Source organism: Pristiophorus japonicus, unplaced genomic scaffold, assembly GCF_044704955.1.
Source record: "Pristiophorus japonicus isolate sPriJap1 unplaced genomic scaffold, sPriJap1.hap1 HAP1_SCAFFOLD_33, whole genome shotgun sequence".
NCBI lineage: Eukaryota > Metazoa > Chordata > Chondrichthyes > Pristiophoridae > Pristiophorus > Pristiophorus japonicus.
In genome coordinates this window covers 515,725-530,150 of record NW_027253106.1, presented here as the reverse complement: position 1 = coordinate 530,150, position 14,426 = coordinate 515,725, and the positions used below count along the sequence as shown (strand labels likewise).

Genomic DNA, 14,426 nt, shown 5'->3' with positions numbered 1-14,426 from the left:
CGTTTCCCACAGGATTAAAAGAACCACACCGAGGTAGAGGATGATTATCCGAGAATGACAGAGTACTGAAGGAGACTTTTCGGCCCATCATGATTGAGCCGGCTTTGTGAAAATGCTATCCAATCGGAACCACTTTCCACATAGCCCTGCAATTGGTTCCCAGCAAATGTTACCCAATTCACGTTTGATGGCAAGCATTTCAAGAAAATGACATAATTCGCTACAATGTACATTAATTGAAGGAATAACAACACCAAACTAAAAATGTTCAAACCGTGGTTAACAAAAGAAATGAAAGATATAATTAGATTCAAGGAAGAGATTTATAATATTGCCAAAAGTAGTAGTAAGCCTGAGCATAAGGGAGTTTTGAGAATTTAAAAAGCTGCGTGCTGTCAATCCCGGATCACGCTGTGTCTGTTTAAAAGGGATCTACTGTCAGTCCTGAACCTTTCTTTGTCTGTGTAAATGGGACGTGCCATCAGTCCTGGATCATTCTGTGTGTGTGTAAAAGGGACGTGCTCTTAGTCCGGGATCATTCTGTGCCTGTGTAAAAGGGATATTCTCTTAGTCCAGGATCATTCTGTGTGTGTGTAACAGGGATATACTCTTTGGACTGGGTCATGCTGTGTGTGTGTAAAAGGGATATTCTCTCAGTCCAGGATCATTCTGTTTCTGTGTAAAAGGGACGTGCTCTCAGTCCTGGTTCATTCTGTGTTTGTGTAAAAGGGATGTGCACTTAGTCCCGGATCAATCTGTGTGTGTGTAAAAGGAATGTGCTATCTGACCTGGACCATTATGTGTTTTTGTCTGTTTCAAAGGAGCGTGATTACAGTTCTGATTACCGAATATTTAAGATGATGTGATCGAAAGCGCATTTGGATTATCTGCGTGTGTGCGGACACACTTTGCAATTCTTCTGTTCTGTAATTCAATATATGTTATCTTTACGTGAAACACTTTTTATCATAATAGTGGCCCTGAAAAAGTTCACAATTCTCTTCACACAAATGCATATCATTACGTCATTGCATTTCATAGTATGGAAGGAGGCCATTCCAGCCCATCGTGTCCACATTTGCCGAACAGGAGCTATCCAGCCTCATCCCAATTTCCAGCTCTTGTTCCCTACTCTTGAAGGTAACAGAACTTTAAGTGCAAATCCAGGTACTTTTTGAAACCTGGGCAGGGTATCTGCCTCGACCATCCTATCAGCGGTGTGTTACAGATCCCTCTGGGTGAAAGATTTTCTGCACAAATCACCTCTAAACCTCCGACCAATTACAATAAATCTTTGCCTCATCTTTGTTGACCGCACTGCTAATGGAAATAGGTCCGAACTAACACCTCTGTCTCGGCCCCTAATAATTGTATTTCCATGATTACCGTCTCCCCTCAGCCTCCTCTGTTCCAAAGAAAACAAACTCACCCTGTCTAATCTTTCCTCATAGTTCAAATTCTCAGGTCCAGGCAACATTCTCGTAAATCTCCTTTGTATTCTCTCCAATGCAATTACAAATTTCGTGTAATGTGCTGACACAGTACTCTACCTCTAGCCTACCTAGTGTTGTATAGAGATGAGGCATAACCCCCCTGCTCTTAAATAATGTGCATCGGCTGATAAAAGCAAGTATTCCATATGTCTTATCAACCACATTATCAACCTGGCCTGCAACGTTCGGGGAGCTGTGGACCTCAACTCCAAGGTCCATTTGTTCCGCTGCATTTCTTAGTGTCCTACAATTTATTGTGTATTCCCTTGCCGTATTTTCTCTTGAAGTATATATTACTAATTTGAGACATGTCATGAGCTGAATGTAGCAAGCTAGGTAAAAAAGTTAAATTAGAAATAAATTTTCAGTTGATTGACAAAGAGCCACATGCATCAAATATTTAACAAAATACCGACGAGGATGGGACTGGAGCCCCGCGTGCAGAACACAATGGAGTCATAGTCCCTCGCGTTATCAAGTCGGCCACCGAGTGCCGCAACACGATCAGCCATCTCGTTTACTGATTTTTGCATCAGAACAGAACTCCCTTGCTAAAACAAGCCTTCGCCGCTTGTCCTGCCCGTGCACACGAATCGACAATGTTCAAAAAATCTACAATCAGCTTCTGTAAGCAAAGGGCCTTCCGTTACTTCAGGTGAGCGAATGTCAGAAATGGTCGGTTTTGAGACAGATTCAGAACGGAGAAAGACATGTTTCGCCCGGTGAGTTAAATGACCATGACAGGACTTCTTTACTATTGAAGTAAATCACCTTATTCATTCGGCCTCGCGCCAGTGCTATCACCAGAAAAACTGTTGCGGGGAGAATTATGAGCAAAATAAAGGAGGGTTATTGATTATGGAAGGCAGAAAAGGTGGGAGAAGAGGTTGGTTTGAAAGAGTAAATAAGTTCAACTGCTAAAATCGTAATATCTGTTTCATTTAGGAAGGATAAATGTTTCGCTCTGTTCTATCAGCAGGTGTCCGAGTGAACAAAAGATATAAAACGGAATGTGTCGTGAATCAGATTCAAACCGAGGTTGCTGCGGCCACAACACAGCATACTAATCACTTTTCGTTCACGGCGCCACACACCAGCTGCCACAACTTTCTTCTGACTGCAGCAATGTTACACACGGCGGTGGTCAGGAAATATGTAGTTTTTGTGATTAAGCAAATTCAACCCCGCCAGAAATTATTGCAGCTTTGATATGCGACCAAGGCACCGCACCATCTCGGGCCTTACTCCAGAATGGGAACTAGTGCAACCCCAGTTTCGTTTAAAATGATTGCAGCTATATCACATGGCAAGAAACTCACCCTTTGTGAACCATGAAGACAGTAATTGCCAGCCCCGCTGTGAAGCAAACCGAGAATCTTTGTTTACTCGATAGTCGGTTTGACTAGTTAAGCCATGGCGTGAAACCACGCCTTTGAACTATCGCCTCCACTCACACATATCTATCAGCTACCTCTCACTTCCATTTGGAGTTTGATTCCCTTTTTTATTTAAGCTTCTGCCTTATCTATTCTCCATGTGTGCCAATGCTGCCTGTATCTCTCGCTGCATTTATCTCGATGACAATCTGTGCATTGATTCTGAATGGATACCTCTGTTTGCCTCTAACATGAAATAAATGAAGGACTCAGACAATTCCTCCTCTGACACTAGGGACCTAAAAAGACAAAATTTATAACAAGATACTGTTTATTGTGATCTAGAAAAAACAATATTCCATCTGGAACGATTAAGATTAAATTCTGTGCGAACGAGATAATGACACACCATTATAGCAACCATTTTAAACAAACAGAGAATGAACCCGGACAGACGGCTCATCCCCTTAAGAGTGGAAACAGAATGAATAAAACACAGATCATTGCGTAAAACGCAGCAGATTGTGCAGATTCTCTGGATGAAAAACTCGGTTTCACGTTCTGTCGGATAACCATTCCGATATTTTAGGAAAAAGTTAAAGATTACAGATTTATTCAACAAAATTAGCGCCTGTAAAAAATACGCAGCGAGAATGGACAAAAGTGAACGTCTTTGATACAGTGGAATGCAGGATCGATTAAATAATGAATGGCATAATGGGGCATTGGCAAAGTGTGTGGGAATCGGATAATAAGGTAACAAACGATGGTCTAGAGGAGGTGTTAGTGGGAACACCAGAACCATTACCAGACAATGCTTATGATACAATACGTTGAATCTAATGTTAAGGCCAGAAGACTATAACATGCCTAAAATATTGGGTGTCAACGCCTTTTAATCAGACCATGCAACATGGCCAGCCCGGATTGATTTTCTGTCCGGTTTGTATTCGGCAATCAAGAGACTAATTCAAAAGACAGCTTCTCACATCTTTTCAGCTCGAGAGAAAGAGGATGCACTCATATTCAGAGCAGAGGTGGACATTGACGCTAAATGTATGCTTATTCTATTTGAGGTGAGCTCATGCGTCCAGACAGCAAGATATACTGATCAAGTATTGGCCGGAACCAAACACGGGTTTCGGTTATCCAACGAGACACAGAGACGAGTACCTTTGAGATACTTTAACTTTACTCAATGGTGAGTTTCACTTTGCTCTGGGATTTGGACGCTTTGGGCATATCAACGCAAAATCACACGTTTTAATTTGAAATATTTCTGTTTACTCACGTCGACCGGCTGTGAGAAGCGGAATATTGATTTGAAAATGGCGGGGCTGGTCCGGGATTTGAACCCGGGTCCTCTCACATTTCAAATGTGCTTAACCCAAAGCGAAAATCATACCCCGAGACCAACGAGCCGCCGACAGAAAAGAGGGGATCTCTCAGATTCTGACGGTATTGAGAAAAGATATTAGGCCCATCGTGCTTGCGCTGACGCTCAGAGACCTATCTAATTAGTCCCTCTCGCCACAATTCTACAAGTATTATCCCTTTGACGAATATATTATTAATTTGAGACATTACATGACATGAGCAAAGTGCAGCATTGTCAGTGAAAGGGGAATTTGGCAATGAGGTGAAATGTGATTGACAAAACGACCATGGTGGGCAAAGCTGCAACACAATAACGACGAGGAAGGGGTTCGAACCCATGGTGCAAAGCACAATGGATTAGCAGTCGATCAACTTAACGTCTCGGCCACATCGTCACTTTTTCAGAGCACTGTCAATCATTCAATCTCCTATGTTTTGTATCCAAAGAGAAATAAAGTGCAAGAAAGTCCACTTTGCAGCTGCTCTGCCTCTGCAACCAAATCGACAATGATGAAAAGGTGCCATTAGATTCTTAAAGCAAACAGCCTTCCTTTACTTCAGGTGAGTGACTGGAAGAGATGGTTGGTTTTTCGGCAGACTCACAACAAAGAATATAATATTTCATGCAGCGAACAAATTGACCGCAGTAGGACTTGAACCTGTAATCATTCTGATAACGTCGAGGTTGTCATCGAAGTCAGACGCCTCATCCATTAGGGCGCATGGCCTCCACCATCAGCGCAACATTTGGTATTGTGTATATTGGGAGAGTTGAGTCCAGACTCAAATGTACTGACTTCCACGAGACACATGCTGAAGTCAAGGTCACTCAGGGCCTGCACCTTTAATTCACAGCTCTCCAGTGCTGCACATGCCTGAGACCTCCCTTTATATACCTCAGTGGGACAGGTATGGAGTGTCTCCTGCAAGTGCACCCCTGGTGGTAAGGTATGCTTATTGTTTCAGGTCATATCCAGTTACAGTCATGTATAGCATGGTAAGATACAGTTATATACAGTAATGTGAGATACATGACATCAGCCTCCCCCAAGTTCTTATTGCCTTTATAGATTCAGTCTCGGAGGTGGTCTGCGCTCTCGCGTCGAGCGTCTTAGTTGTGGTTCTGTTGTTTGCTTGGTGCCTGTGTTTCGTTCGGTGTGATTGCTGGTATCTCGCCTGGGCTGTCTGTTTCGTTCGGTGTGATTGCTGGTATCTCGCCTGGGCTGTCTGTTTCGTTCGGTGTGATTGCTGGTATCTCGCCTGGGCTGTCTGTTTCGTTCGGTGTGATTGCTGGTATCTCGCCTGGGCTGTCTGTTTCGTTCGGTGTGATTGCTGGTATCTCGCGTGGGCTGTCGGTTTCGTTCGGTGTGATGGCTGGTATCTCGCCTGGGCTGTCTGTTTCGTTCGGTGTGATTGCTGGTATCTCGCCTGGGCTGTCGGTTTCGTTCGGTGTGATTGCTGGTATCTCGCCTGGGCTGTCTGTTTCATTTGGTGTGATTGCTGGTATCTCACCTGGGCTGTCTGTTTCGTTCGGTGTGATTGCTGGTGTCTCGCCTACGCTGTCTGTTGAGACTGCCCTTTCCTCAGATTGCTCCACCTATCAGTCCACCAGGTTTGGTGTGAATTCCACATTGTCGTCTGCCACTGGTTCATCAGTGTAATCAGTGAATCTACTTTTTACTTGGTCTACATGCCTCCGGCAGGTTTGGCCATTGTCCATTTGTTTCACCAGTAGACTGTTTCCCGCTTTTTCTTTTACTGTCCCTGCAAACCTTTTGGGACCCCAGCCATAGTTTAGCAAAACACTTTGTCCCCTATCTCATTCCACCTCCCCTTTGAATTTCGGCCATGGTACTCAGTTAGCTTTCGACGCTTAGCGGCAGCAATTTCATGCATGTCTGGGAGGATTAACGAGAGCCTGGTCTTTAAGGTTCGTTTCATCAACGAATGTGGACGAGATCTGTATGCCAGCAGCAGTCACGACAGGCGCCTCTGCAGCAAGGGACCTTGAATTCTGAGCATGCCTTGTTTAATGACCTGCACTGCTCGCTCCGCCTGGCTATTGGAGGCCGGATTGAAAAAGGTGCTGTTTTAAAGTGATTTATATCGTGGTCAACTATAAAATCGTGAAATTCTGCGCTGGTGAAACACGGACCATTATCAATGAACAATATGTCAGGAATGCCATACATTGCAAACACGGTTCTAAGGTTCTCCACAGTGGTGGAGGTTGTGCTGGAGTTTAAAATGGTGCACTCGTTCCATTTTGAAAATGCATCAACGACTACGAGGAACATTTTGCCCATGAATGGGCTCGCATAGTCGACATGCACCCACGACCATGGTTTGGTGGGCCAACGCCAGCGTCTTAAGGGGCCTCCCTGGGGGCATTACTGAGTTCGGCACAAAAGGTGCACCGACGGACGCAGAGCTCCAAGTCCGCGTCAATGCCAGGCCACCAGACTTGAGATCTGGCTAAGGCCTTCATAAGCACAATCCCCATGTGCTCGCAATGGAGCTCCCGGAAAAATGCCTCCCTGCCTCATAAGGGCATAATTACTTGGCTGCCCCACAGCAGGCAGTCTGCCTGTAGTGAGAGTTCATGCATGCACCTATTGAAGGGTTTGATCTCCTTGGGGCAGGCATCGCGAGCCTCTGCCCAGTCACCAGTTAAAACGCATCTTTTAACTAGAGATACCGTGGGGTCGCTGCTGGTCCAGCCTCTGATTTGGCGAGCCGTCATGGGTGAACCTGTGGATTCAAAGGCATTGATTGCCATGACCATCTCACAGTCCTGTTCGTCGGACCCTTCTGTGGTCGCCAGGGGTAGCCTGCTAAGTGCGTCGGCGCAGTTGTCTGTGCCTGGTTTGTGACTTATCGTAAGCCACCAGCATGAGTGGCCACTGCTGAATGCGCGCCGAGGCGTTGGCGTTGATTGCCTTGCACTCGGATAGGAGGGACGTGAGGGATTTGTGGTCAGTTTCTAACGCAAACTTGGCCCCAGAAAGGTATTGCTTCATCTTTTTGACACCACACACGTACACGAGTGCCTCCTTCTCAACCATACCGTTCCCGCGCTCTGCCCGCGAAAGTGACCTGGTGGCATAAGCAACGGGCTGCAATTTAACTGCATCATTGACGTGCTGTAAAACGCAACTGAACCCATAAGCTGACGCAGCACACATAAGGATTCAATTTTTACCTGGCTCAAAAAATGCTAAAACACTCTTGGAACATAGGAGGTTGCATGCCTTATTGAAGGTGCGTTCTTGGGCGTCCCCCCAAAACCAATCGCACCCCTTTCTGAGTAGCACATGGAGAGGCTCCAGCAGCGTGCTCAAGTTCTGCATAAAGTTCCCAAAGTAATTGAGTAGCCCGAGAAACGCACACACTTCTGAGACATTCCAGAGACTGGGTGCCAGGTGAATCGCTTTGGTTTTGGATTCGGTTGAGTGGATTCCATCAGCGGCAATCCTTCTGCCAAAAATTCAACCTCAGGCGCGAGAAACAGACACGTGGATTTCTTAACTCTTCAGCCTACCAGATCCAATCGACTGAATATTTCCTCAAGTTTGCGGAGATGAGATTCGGTGTCCCTGCCCGTGATGAACATGTCATCTTTAAACACAACAGACCCCGGGATGGACTTGAGCAGACTCTACATGTAGCGCTGGCATATAGCAGCCGCCGACCTGATGCGGAATGGGCATCAATTGTACCCAAAAAGGCCTCGATGTGTGTTGATGGTGGTGAGGAGCTTAGACTCTTCGGTCAGTTCTTGCGTCATATATGCAGATGTGCATCAAGTTTCGAGAAAATTTTACCTCCATCTAACGTGGCAAATAGGTCCTCCGCTCTGGGTAGCAGGTATTGTTCCTGTCGGGAGACTCTATTTATCGTGTAATCCCCACAGATTCACATTCATCCATCAGGCTTCATGACGGGGATGATGGTGCTTGCCCAGTCGTTAAATTCTACGGGAGAAATTATGCCTTCCCGCAGAAGCCGGTCCAGTTCGTTTTCTCTCTTTTCCCTCATCACATATAGATCCTCAGTTTGGTGTCGATCTTTGTGAGTTTTGGTCTGTTGCTTTTGTGCGGCTATAGTTGTTCAAATTGTTGAACGCTCATGAGGGATTGACTGGCCCCCGTGTCCAGTTCCATGTTGACGGGTATCGCGTTGAGCAGAACCCTCATCATAATTGGAGGCGTCTTGGTGTAAGAACAGTCGACATTGATCGTGTTAACCCGCTGTACCTCGGCGTCCCGTGCACTGTTGCAACCAGGTTCTGGTCCGCATTCCGACCCTTCTGATTCGTAAACCAGCCGAGCTGCTGTTTTTCTGCACATACGAGCCAGATGCTGTGTGTGGTTGCAGTTTCTGCAAACGGCATGCTGAAATCGACACACCCTGATAGAGTGCCTACCCCCACATCTCCAACACAGACCATTTCCATTATTTGAGAAGGATGAGCTGCGTCTGGCTGATCTCCCTTGAGCTTTTCTCGATCTGTTGTTTATTGCTCGCATTGAGGTTGATGAGGTGTGATCGGCCGTTTATGTGGCCCTTGATTTTGATTGATTTTGGCGCCACTGTCTGCTGTTGAAGGCCTGCTCTCCGGCCTTTGTCTGTGTGTGGGGGTAGCGGCTTGTTTCACAATGTGAATCCCTTGTTCCGATGCCTTGTTGGTTGTCATACCCGAAGTACAGATCAGCCTCGTTTCTTCTTCGCCTGCCAAGAACGTCTGTGCGACCAGTGCTGCTGCCTTTCGAGGCAAGTTCTTAGTCTCTATAAGCTTTCGGAATATGCCTACGTGGCCTATTCCTTCAATAAAAAAGTCTCTCAATACTTCTCTCCTTAGTTCATCGGTGAAATATCATGAACTAGCCAGCCTCCGAAGTTCCGCAACGAAGTTGGGTATGCTTTCTTCCACACAGCGTCGGTAGTTGTAGAACCTGTGTCTGGCCATGTGTAGGCTGATTGCTGGCTTCAGGTGGTCTCTCACCAGTGCGCTCAACTCCTCAAACGACTTGCTTGCTGTTTTCTTGTTGCCAGCAGGTCTTTCATAAAAGCATATGTTTTCGTTCCACAGCTGGTCAGGAGATGGGCTCTTGTCTTGTCTGCCTTATCGTCGTTCAGCCAGTCTTTCGTCACAAAGCTTTGCTGGAGCCTTTCTATAAAGTCATCCCAATTGTCTCCAGCATTGTATTTCTCATCTGAGCTATTGGTAGCCATTCTGTCGATTCTGTGATCCCATTCTCTTCACCAGTGTAAAGTCCTGAGTCTAATGTACTGACTTCCACAAGACACATGCTGAACTCAAGGTCACTCAGGACCTGCACCTTTAATTCACAGCTCTCCACTGCTGCACTTGCCTGAGACCTCCCTTTATGTACCTCAGTGGGACAGGTATGGAGTGTATCCTGCAAGTGCACCCATGGTGGTAAGGTATGCTTATTGTTACAGGTTATATCCAGTTAAAGTCATGTATAGCATGGTAAGATACAGTTATATAAAGTAATGTGAGATACATCACAGGAAGCAAACTCGGGGCAAATGCTATATCAAGGAGTGGGATTGGAAAAGATGAGCATATTTCGAGTAAATGAACAAATGCACTGCGATCTGGGTGCGCAGCGAAGCAGCCAGCCCCAATGTAACTTGGAAAACAACAGTTTAACAATTCGGTCATTGCAGCCGAAATCACACTCTAGCTTACACAAATCATACTCCTTCTCAAAATATGCAGGATGATCCGGGATTACGAGATAATCAGTTTTAAAGGGACAGTTATGAACCGGAACTGACAACCATCCCGTTTAAACAGACGCAAATGATCCGGGAATGCAAGCACATCCATTTTACACAGATGCAGAATGACCCTTGACTGACATCAGTTCCCTTTTAAAAGAATAAAGTGAGATTTATATCATTCCTGAAGGCAATTGCGCGGTGCATGAGTGAGCATGGGCGTCAGGCCCACGCGGGGCTGGGATGGTGATTGAAACCACATGTGATAGACAGGCAGGAGGGAGGGAGGGACGTAAAAGCAATAAAAGCCAATTTAGAAATATATATATATTTAACATTTTAAGAAAAGAAATACGCTTAAATGTTATTTAAAAATAAATGAATTTGATGTGTTTTAAATAAATAAATAATTAATTCATTATCTGGATGTTTTTTGATTGAACGAAGGCTGTGTGACTGGAAGAATTCAATTGGAAATGACGGGGTGCAGTCAGTAAATACCAAAACACTGTAAGCCCATGGCGGAAGACAAGCCGGACGGAAGATGTGGGCTACAAAGGCGGTCTTTTAAATTCACATGTGTCATTCTACTGCATCTGACAGCAGCTGCTTGTGCTGTGAAAGAGGTCAAATGTAATAGAGCCCAGTGCAGGCAGAACAGAAAAAGCATATTTATCGTGAAAGTTATGAAGTTGGGATTGTATATATTTCTACATATATATATATATACATGTAAACACAACACCAGTCAGTTAGGCATGTCTTGTCTTGTCTTGAATTGATTTGATTTGAATTTCAAAATACATGTGGAGGATGTCATCATGTCACACAGCTCACACGCAAGCCCTGGCTAAAATCGCTGTATTTCTAACTTGTCTATTTTCCCTTCTTTCAGATGTAGAATAGCAAAATCCCACAGCAGATTCTTCTACTGTCAGAGAGTCCACGAAGGAGTGTTCAATCAAATCAGTATGGCTTCAAGTTGCATGTAATGTATTTGTCTCACATGACATGAAATGCACAGTAAGATCGCACAGCACGCTTGCAAACACTCTGGCTTACACAAACAAACAAACAAACAAATTAAAATTCTAGCATCGTTCAAAGGCAGTTTTTCAAATTTGAAATTTGAAATCCGGGACAGTCAACACATCCCTTTTTAATAGGCACAGAATGATCCGGGACTGACAGCACACCCTTTTAAACAGACAGAGAATGATACCGGAAAGGCAGCCCATCCTCTTAAAAGGGACATGGAAACACAATGAATAAAAACAGATGATTGTATAAAATTCAGCAGGTCGTGCAGATTCTGTAGATGAAGAACCCGGTTTGACGTTCTGTCGGATAATCATACCGATATTTTAGGAAAAAGTTAAAGATTACAATTTTTTTCAACAAAAATAGCGCCTGGCAAATGTACGTAGCGAGAAAGGTCAAAAGGAAACGTCTGTGATACACTGGAACGCAGGAGTGATTAAGTAATTGATGGCAGAATGGGAAACGGCAAAGTGGGTGGTATTCGGGCAATAACGTAACAAAGGATGGTCCAGTGTTAGTGCGAATAGCAGAACCATTCCCAGACAATGGGAACGATGCTTATGATCCGATACGTTGAACATAATGTTGAGTCCAGAAGACTATAACATGATTAAAGATATGCCTTCAACGCCTTGTAATCAGACCAGCCAGCTGGGCCACCCCTTATTGATTTCCTGTCCGTTTTGAATTCGGCAGCCAAGAGACTAATTCAAAAGCCAGCTTCTCACATCTTTCAGCTCCAGAGAAACAGGACACATTCGTAATCAGGTCAGAGTTGGAGATTGACGCTGAATGTATGCTTATCCCAGTTCAGATGAGGTTATGCGTTGAGACAGGAATATATACTCATCAAGTATTGGCCGGAACCAAAAACGGGTTTCGGTTATCAAACGAGACACAGAGACGAGTACCTCTCAGATACTTTAACTTTACTCCGTTGGGTGAGTTTCACTTTGCTATGGAATTTGGAAGCTGTGGGATCATCTGCGCAAAATCACATGTTTTAATGTGAAATATTTTTACTTTCTCTTATGTCGACCGGCTGGGAGAAGCAGAATTCTGAGTAAAAACTGGCGGGGCTCGTACGGGATTTCTCGCATTTTAAATGTAATCATCGTTAAGCGAGAATCGCACCCATAGACCATCGAGCCACCAACAGTGAAGAACGTAGCTCTCAGCTTCTGATGGTAATGAGAAAATTTACTCGGCGCATCGTGCGTGTGCTGTCCCTCCAGACCTAGCTGATTAGTCCTCCTCTCCATAGTCCAACAAATGTTATACCTTTGACGAATATATTATTAATTTGAGGCATGACTGTCGCAAAGTGCAGCATTCTTGTTAGCAAAAGGGAAATATGGCGATGAGGTTAAATGTGATTGACAAACGACCAGGGGGATCAAAACTGTAACACAATAACGACGAGGATGGGATTTGAACCCATGTGTGCAGAGCACAATAGATTATCAGTCCATCGCCTTAACCACTCGGCCACCTCGTGTCTTATTTAGCGACAAGTCACCCATTCAACCTGCTGCTTTTTGTATCCAAAGAGAAATAATGTGCAAGAAGGTCCACTTCACAACTTGTTCTGCCCATGCAAATAGATCGACAATGATGAAAATGTGCCATTAGATTCTTAAAGCAAACAGCTTTCCTTCACTTCAGGTGAGTGACTGTAAGAGATGGTTGGTTTTTCGGCAGCATCACAAAAAAGAATATAAATTTTCAAGTGGCGAACTAAGTGACCACAGCAGGACTCGAACTTGTAAGTTTTTGATAACGTCACGCTGGTAATCAAAGTCAGACATCTTATCCGTTAGGCCACGCGACCTCTGCATCAGCGCACAGTTTGTTGTTGCTTATATTGGGAGCAGATTCGGGGCAACTGCGATATGAAGGAGTGGATTTTGGAAAAGATGAGGATATTTCGAGTAAAGTAACAAATGCACTGCGATCTGAGTGCGCATCGGCACAGGCATCCCCAATGTAACTTGGAACACGACAGTTTAACAATTCGGTCATTGCATTTGAAATCATACGCCTTCTCAAACTATACAGGATGATCTGGGATTATGATAAAATTCGTTTTAAATGGAGAGATTATGAGCCGGACCTGACAACCATCCCGTTTAAACAGACATAGAATGATCCGCGACTGCAAACACAACCCTTTTTCACAGATGCAGAATGACCCTTGACTGACAGCAGTTCCCTTTTAAAAGAATAAATTGACATTTCTATTATCCCTGAATGCAATTGTGCAGTGAGTGTGCGTGGGGGTCAGGAACTCGCGGGGCTGGGACGGTGATTGAAACCACATGTGATAGACAGTCAGGAAAGGGTGAGGGACGTAAAACCAGGCCAGTCAAAAAGCCAATTTAACATTTAACATTTTAAGAAAAGATAAAATATATATTTTATTGAAAAAAATTTAATTTGATTCATTTTAAATAAATAAATAATTGATTCATTATCTCGATATGTTTTGATTGAACGAAGGCTGCGTGACTGGAAGAATTCCATTGGAAATGATGGGGTGCTGTCAGCAAATATCCAAACACCGTAAGCCCTTGGTGGAAGGGAAGCCACGAGGGAAGATGTGGGCTTTCAAGGCGACCTTTTAAACTCGCGAGTGTCTTTCTGCTACATCTGACAGCAGCTGCTTGTGCTGTGAAAGAGATCCAATGTAATGAAGCTCAGTGCAGGCAGAACAGAAAAAGCACATTTATTTTGAAAGTTAAAAAGTTGGGATTGTGTATAAATATACACATATATATACATGTATACACAAAGTCAGTCAGTCAGTCATGTCTTGTCATGTCTTGATTTTATTTGATTAGCATTGGAAAATAAGGGTGGAGGATGGCATCTTGTCACACAGCCCACACGCAAGCCCTGGCTAAAATCGCTATATTTCTAACTTGTTTAATTTCCCTTCTTTCAGATGTGGAATAGCAAATTCCAACAGCAGATTATTATACCATCAGAGAGTCCACGAAGGAGTGTTCAATCAAATCATTTTCTCACATGACATGCAATGCACAGTAAGATCGCACAGCGCGTTTGCACACATCCTGGCTTACACAAACACACAAACAAATTAAATACCTGCACCGTCCAAAGGCAGTTTTTGAAAGTTGAAATTTCAAATCTGGGACAGACAGCACATCCCTTTTAAACAGGCATAGAATGATCCGGGACTGAGAGCAAACCATTTTACACAGACAGAGAATGATCTTGGACAGACAGCACAGTCGCTTAAAAGGGATAAGGAAACAGAATGCATAAAGGACAGATAATTATGTAAAACTCAGCAGCTCGTGCAGATTCTGTGGATGAAGAACCCGGTTTCACGTTCTGTCGGATAATCATTCCAATATTTTAGGAA

At 44.2% G+C, this 14,426-nt stretch overlaps 1 non-coding gene across 1 annotated transcript; it reads right to left on the bottom strand.

Annotated features, from left to right (window-relative positions):
- Positions 1–12,454: 12,454 nt before the first annotated feature.
- trnai-gau (transfer RNA isoleucine (anticodon GAU)) lies at positions 12,455–12,538 on the bottom strand. The gene has a single exon. It is a non-coding gene; the product is annotated as a tRNA-Ile (tRNA).
- Between the last annotated feature and the right edge of the window lie 1,888 nt (positions 12,539–14,426).